The sequence below is a fragment of the Cebus imitator genome, unplaced genomic scaffold (assembly GCF_001604975.1).
Source record: "Cebus imitator isolate Cc_AM_T3 unplaced genomic scaffold, Cebus_imitator-1.0 Scaffold577, whole genome shotgun sequence".
Taxonomy (NCBI): domain Eukaryota; kingdom Metazoa; phylum Chordata; class Mammalia; order Primates; family Cebidae; genus Cebus; species Cebus imitator.
In genome coordinates this window covers 915,651-923,490 of record NW_016107892.1, presented here as the reverse complement: position 1 = coordinate 923,490, position 7,840 = coordinate 915,651, and the positions used below count along the sequence as shown (strand labels likewise).

Sequence of the window (7,840 nt, the reverse complement as noted above, 5' to 3'; positions counted from 1 at the left end):
TCTTGCCATGATCGCCAGGTTGGTCTCAAACTACTGGGCTCAAGCAGTCCGCCTCCTTTGGGCTCCCAAAGTACTGGGATTACAGGCATGAGCCACTATGCCTGGCCTTTTTTTTTTTTTTTTTTCCTTTTTCAACGTTTTCTTCCTAATACAGCGGACTTCAATACCTGCTCTGGTTGACCATTTAGTTTTCCCTGTTGTCTGCTTGGTGATTGATTTAGTGATTTCTCAACAGGTAGTAAGCTGTAAAGCTTAAGAATAATTATCATCTTGTTGAGTACATACCCTCCCAAATGCACCATAATTGTGAGCTGTGAAATTCTCTTCATTCATGGCTCAATAAGTCTGGGCCTAGGCTCTCCTAAGCCAAAGATAACTGCCAGTCTATTCTCTAGTCATCTCTCTGAAGCATTTTCCCAGATTTTCCTAAGCATGCCAGGGGCTAGAATAGGTATGTAACCATGTAGCAATTCACATTTTGAGTGTTTATTTCACACGCTACTGTTACCAAATTCCAGAATGGCAGTGATCTGTGGAGCTGTTAGCCCATTAGGCTCTAGAGAGCATTCATTTTCGCCTGTAAGTAACTTCAGTCCAGTGCATTTATTGTTTCTTAAAGTTTGCCTGTCAGTCATGGATATTTAACTGATACAGCTCTTGCAAAGACCTGCAGATTCCCATGTTGCTTCCAACTTTTCTCATAAAAAGATGAATATACTTTGGTTTTTGTCAACAAATGTCATAAGTAACATTGGTAATCATTCAGTAGTGATATTTGGTTTTTGTCAACAAATGTCATAAGTAACATTGGTAATCATTCAGTAGTGATTTTCCTACCAGCTCACCACAGCATTTTGTAGCTTTTCTAAACTGCCACCAAGAATTTTTGGTGTAAATAACTTCTATCCTAGAATATTGGAAGTCTTTCATGTTTCTCTCATCTAGATTACCAGCTTTTTTTTTTTTAGGATAATAGAAGTTTGTGGTTTTTTCCTTTATTTCCTTTTGATTATGGCTCTCTGATAAATTTGTGATGAGGTCATACACCTAACCTATGATCCCACAGGTGTTCCAGTGAAGACCCTGTGGGATCATAGGTTAGCTGTATAAGGACCAGAGGACAAATCAGTGACACAAAATGATTCCAGTTCTTTAACTTGGCAAAAGGGAACCCAAACGAGTAAGGATTATAGTTTTCATCTGTGCTTTCTGTTACTAAAGATTTCTACCCCAACACCAGGTGTGGTGGCTCACACCTGTAATCCTAGCACTTTGGGATGTCGAGGTGGATAGACTGCTTGAGTTCAAGACCAGCCTGGCCAACATGGCAAACCTTGTCTCTACTAAAAATATAAAAATCAGCTGGGTACCGTGACTCAGGCCTATAATCCCAGCACTTTGGGAGGCTGAGGCGGGTGAATCACAAGGTCAGGAGTTCAAGACCAGCCTGGCCAACATAATGAAACCCCGTCTCTACTAAAAGTACAAAAAATTAGCTGGGTGTGGTGGCAGGCACTGTAATCCTACCTACTCTGGAGTGTGAGGCAGGAGAATGCCTTGAACCCGGGAGGTTTCAAGGTTACAGTGAGCCAAGATTGCACCTTTGCACTCCAGCCTGGGTGACAGAGCAAGATGTGGTCTGGGTGACAGAGCAAGACTCAGTCTCAAAAAACACACACGCACACACGCGCACATGCACGCACACAATTAGCCAAGAGGTAGCTCGTACCTGTAATCCCAGCACTTTGGGAGGCCAAGGCTGGCAGATCACAAGGTCAAGAGATTGAGATCATCCTGTCCAACATGGTGAAACCCCATCTCTACTAAAAATACAAAAAATTTTATCCAGGCATAGTGGCAGGTGCCTGTAATCGTAGCTACTTGGGAGGCTGAGGCAAGAAGAATTGCTTGAACCTAGGCGGTAGAGGTTACAGTGAGGCAAGATCACACCACTGCACTGTAGCCTGTCAACAGAGCAAGACTTCATCTCAAAAAAAAAATTAGGAGTGCTGGCACATGCCTTTAGTCCCAGCTACTCAGGAGGCTGAGGCAGAAGAATCATTTGAACCTGGGAAGTGGAGGTTGTAGTTAGTGGAGATCATGCCACTGCACTCCAGCCTGGGTGATCTCTGTCTCAGGAAAAAAAAAAAAAAAGATTTCTACTCCAAAATACCATCTGCTGCTTATCTGTAGTAATAATGATCTTTCACGTCTATAAAATGCTTTGCAGTTTACCCAGTATTCTCCCGTATATTATTTCTTTTTTTTCTTTTTCTTTTCTATACCACCTCAGAACATGCCACATTAATATTATTATTTCTTATAATTTTTTGCAGTTAGAGAAACCGAAACTTAAAGGTAATCAATATGTCCATCTTCTCGAAGCTAATCTGTCAGAGCCAGAACTATTAATAGAACTCACTTCTTTTGGTTTTAATTTAGAGCCTTTTCATCTACTCCTGTCCTCAAAGGCAGGAAAAAAAAATACATGAAGCATCTACTCTCATGTCTTTCCTTTATTCCATGGCAGGACAGAAAAGTAAATGATAAAGAATATAGTCTCATTTCTAGCTGCATAATGACAAGTATTTTTCTATATACTTAATGTGCAAGCTTGAGTTTGTTTACCTCTTGGTTGTAGAAAAGTAGTTGAGGAAAATAGGAGATTATTAGTACTGTAACCTTGTTTTTTTGCAACTGATGTTTCTTCAAGGTAAATGAAATTGCACATGTGCTTTTGACAATACCAGCACACTTGACAATACCATTGTCTTTGCAGGAAAATTCAAATTCTAGATTCTTACGACCAAATTAGGTCTCTCGTTGAAAATGTTCTTTATTTACTCTTTTCCACTTAATTCTGACTTTGCTATGAGCACCACGTTTAGTAATCTGATTAACATGTAGGCAGATAAAAGCAAAGATGCAGGAAAAAGATTCACATTCATGTTGTAAAGACCTCCAAGGATTAAGCCAGGCACAGTGGCTTAAGCCTATAATCCCAGCACTCTGGGAGGCCGAGGCAGGTGGATCATGAGGTCAAGAGATGGAGACCATCCTGGCCAACATGATGAAAACCCCTCTCTACTGAAAATACAAAAACTAGCCGGTGTGGTGGCGAATGCCTGTAGTCCCAGCTACTCGGGAGGCTGAGACAGGAGAATTGCTTGAACCCGGGAGGCAGAGGTTTGCAGTGAGCTGAGATCGAGCCACTACACTCCAGCCTGGTGACAGAGTGAGTCTGTCTTAAAAAAAAAAAAGATCTCCAAGGATTAGTAAGAACGTAGATAAGCAGTCCCCACAGTGACCCAAATAGACAAATCTGCAATCAAGGTGGAGAAACCAGTTGGAAAAGTATTTGCCAAGAGCTCTTGAGTTTGGCTAGTGACAACTGTCGACAACTTTTTTGGAGTACATTGTGGTAAATAAGACTGAGGAACTGATTGTATGAAGAAGACACTGCTCTTCCCTAGCACTTAAGTGACTTGCTTTCTTCCCTCTTAATTTGTTTTAATCCAGCTTCAGACACTGATTCAGGAGACTGACCCTGGTGCAGATTATCGCATTGATCGAGCTTTGAATGAAGCTTGTGAATCTGTAATCCAGACAGCCTGCAAACACATAAGATCCGGAGACCCAATGTAAGTTATCTTATGCATGGTATTTATCCGTATTGTATTTTACTTGGCAGCACAAGGAACATTCCTTCAAATGACTTTTGGATGGTTTGAGATCTTAACTGAAATTTTGTTGAACAGGTTGAACATATACCAACTTTCAGTAAAACTAGTATTGGAATTGAAACCTAGGATCTGCCTCTCCCTGATACAGAGACCCTGGATCCAGTATTGTGATGGTGTTTTATTGACAGTGACTGAGCATATATGGACTTGTATATTAGGTTACTGAATAATTTTATATAATGATCAAATAAAAATGAGAGAGAGAAATACTCAGGATAAGTGACACATACTTTGGCACTCTGTAGTTTTCAACCTAGTTGTATATTGACTCATTGTATACATTGGCTACTTGGTAATCATCAGACAATACTTGAGGTCGCACGCGGTGGCTCCTGCCTGTTATCCTAGCACTTTGAGAGTCCGAGACGGGCAGATCACGAGGTCAAGAGATCAAGACCATCCTGACCAATATGGTGAAACTCCATCTCTACTAAAAATACAAAAATTAGCTGGGTGGGGGTGGACTGTGGTTGTAGTCCCAGCTACTTGGGAGTCTGAGGCAGGAGAATCACTTGAACCTGGGAGGTAGAAGTTGCAGTGAGCTGAGATCGCGCCATTGCACTCCAGAAAACAAAATGTGGCAGTTGGAGGGAATGGTAATGGACAAAACGAATACTAGAGTTGCATCTAAGATCTAGAAAAGCTGAATAAATGCTATATTAAAGTATTAATTCTTATACTTTAGTTTTATTTTTTATTATGTAAAAACAGCTCCATGGCTGGGTACAATAACTCATGCCTGTAATTCCGGTGTTTTGGGAGGCCGAGGTGAGAGGATCACTTGAAGGCATGAGTTTGAAACCAGCCTGGGCAGTATAGCTAGGCAACATAAAAGTTTTTAAATTAGCTGGCATGGCGGCATATGCCTGCAGTCGCCTCTACTTAAGAGGTTGAGGTGGGAGGATTGCTTGAGCCCAGGAGTTCAAGGTCACAGTGAGCTGTGATCTACCACTGCACTCCGGCCCAGATGACAGAGTAAAACCTTGTCTCAAAAAACCAAACCAAAACAAAACCAGCTGCAAAATAAGAACAGCTTCCGAAGGGTGGAGAGGGAAAAAAAAAAAAAAGAACGGCTTCCTTATTCTGCAAAAATTTTTGTAGCCAGCAGTTGGCCATACCCAATAACAAAGTGAATATAGTCCATGTTTATCTCATTCTGCTGTGCAAGAACTGCTGTTATCATGCTGTGCTAGAGAATTATAAAATTAGATTCTTCTTTTAAAGCTTTCTGTGTGGTTAAACACACTTAAAACTAATTAAGAATATTTACTGGCTGGGCGCAGTGGCTCACGCCTGTAATCCTAGCACTTTGGGAGGCCAAGACAGGCACATCACCTGAGTTTGGGAGTTTGAGACCAGCCTGATCAACATGAAGAAACCTTATCTCTACTTAAAAAATGCAAAATTAGGCTGGCATGGTGGCACATGGCTGTAATCTCAGCCACTTGGGTGGCTGAGGCAGGAGAATCGCTTGAACCTGGGAAGCGGAGGTTGCGGTTAGCTGAGATCGCGCCATTACACTCCAGCCTGGACGACAAGAGCAAAACTCCGTCTAAAGAAAAAAAAAAAAAAAAGGAATATTTACCAATGTAAAAATAACCACATCAACCAAAGAGGGGCCTGGGGAGAGGGAAAAAGGAAGGAAGAACTGCTGCAGTTGAAAATAAATTGAGATACTTATCAGTTATCCTTTTCTGGGTCCTGATTTGAACAAACTTGTAAAATAATAATAATAATTGAAATAATTTGAAAACTAACAGGATATTACGTGACAGCAAAGTTTTTTAAATAGTTTCATGGTGGTGTGATAATGGTGTTAAGTTCTTATATTTTAAAGAAACATGCTGAAATATTTACAAATGAAATGATAAAAGTATCTGGGATTTTGCTAGAAAATATCAGCAAAGGGGCCTAGAGTTGAAACAGACCTGGCCATAGATTGATAAAGTAATGGCGAGGGAACGTGGCTGTTACATGATTCTCTACTTTTGTGTGTGTTGGAAAGTTTTCATAACCAGTTAAAAATACAGCAGCTGCACACTGCCCCGGTGCATGCAGAGTCTTAAGTGCTGAGTGGCTCTGAAGTTGATAGAAGGCATAATCACTGTTAGGTTCAGTTAATTTGAGTGATTCTCAGAAAAATAAATTTGATTGCCCTAAGAAAATAGCTAAAAGGCTTTTTCTACAGACCAGGGAAATATTATGTAGACATCGAGTTCTGAAAACTTCTCTCCTGTTGTAATTTTACTCATTTTATGGCTAGGATTTTGTCATGCTTGATGGAACATTTATACACAGAGAAGATGGTGGAAGATTGTGAACACCGTCTCTTAGAGCTGCAGTATTTCATCTCCCGGGATTGGAAGTGAGTATTTTGAAGCCAAAGTGAATGTATTGCCTCAGCCTGTTCTCCTGTGTAGTCATAATTACCTGTATTTATTCAAATAATCAGTAGGAAACTCTTTTTGTTCAGTTTTGGGACAGCTAACATACTCCAGTCTCCTGAAAAAGACTAATGCTTTATCACTTTCAGAACATAATCTAAAAGCAGAATGAGCCTGCTCCCATTCTGTACCACACATCCTTGTTCACCAGTACGTTGGAAGTCAGGGTCAAAATGTTTCTGATACCACAAAGACCTGTCTAGAAAGAATGATGGCACCTGTAGGGGTGGCAGAAGCACCTTCAGATACGTCTCTAGGAAGATAATAGTGCACTTGTATTTTTATTGATTTGCAATGGATATGGGAATTTGTTTTTATTTCTTTATTCAAAGTTATTAAGTCTATCTTAAGAGGTTTTTGTCAATAAGTGACAACTTCTTGATTCTCCAATTTCCTTCTCATTCTGTTAACACAAAGTGATGGGGATGGGAGGACGAGCCAGAATCACTGAGTTCGTTGGCTGTCATTCCGCCCTCTTTCCTTGTCTCACTTGCTCACCCCACCTCCAAAACAGCCAGTACTGGATCCGACTGCTTCTCTAGCTTTTCATGTCCAGTGGCTTCTCCATTCAGTTGTTAAGCCACCATGGTGTGGTAGTTAACTTTTTTTGGTGATTAATATATATTTTGGCCAGGCACAGTGGCTCACACCTGTAATCCCAGCACTTTGAGAGACCTAGGCAGGAGGAAAGCTTGAGGTCAGAAGTTTAAGGCCAACCTGGTCAACATAGCTAGACCTTGTCTCTACAAAAACTGACAATAATTAGCCAGGTATGGCAGTGTGTGCCTGTAGTACTGGCTAGCCACTCAGGAGGCTGAAGCAGGAGGATCACATGAGCCCAGGAGCTCTAGGTTATAGTGAGCTGTGATTATGCCACTGCATGCCGACAGTGAGACCCTATCTCAGAGAGAGAGAGAGAGAGAGTGTGTGTGTGTGTGTGTGTGTGTTTTGCCCTCACACTTTACTAGAAAGAGATTACCTGAAGATTCAATGTATTCTCATTTCTGTTTCTTCAAATTAGCTCTGGAAAGGACCACAGAAAGTTGGGCTATAATTTCCCTTTGCTCACTCAGGCCATCTAAACCTAAATAGTCTACTGAGTATATTGCCTTAATCTAAATCGCATTTTCTCGTCTTCTTTAATTCCTTCCCCCCTAATAAAAAAAAAAAGTGCTGCATAGTTACTCATTAAATATTAGCTCTTCGTGGTTACTCATTAAATATTAGCTTTTTTCTCCCATTAAATAGCCCTTTACCCAAGTTGACAATATAATATGGACAGAATTAAGCATGTCCTGGTCTGATTTGGAGAAGAAGCAGGCTCATCGTTTAATCCAGTGTGTCCAGATTCAGAGTTAAATGTCAAGGCTTATACATTGATAAGCACCCTCAAGTAAACCAAAAAGATAACCACCTTACCTTGCACGGGAAGAAGACAAAATTGAATAGGAGACTATCTTGCCATTTCCTGATCATACTGAGTCTAATATATTCCATAGGATTGAACTTCATTCATACTTAGAAAAAGGTATTTAGAGGCCGGGCGCGGTGGCTCAAGCCTGTAATCCCAGCACTTTGGGAGGCCGAGGCGGGTGGATCATGAGGTCAAGAGATCGAGACCATCCTGGTCAACATGGTGAAACCCCGTCTCTA

General features: G+C 40.9%; 1 protein-coding gene across 1 annotated transcript in view; it reads left to right on the top strand.

Annotated features, from left to right (window-relative positions):
* Nucleotides 1–7,840, top strand: part of GLG1 (golgi glycoprotein 1) — a 172,549-nt gene that overhangs the window by 134,002 nt on the left and 30,707 nt on the right. The gene's annotated exons all lie outside the window — the stretch shown is intronic.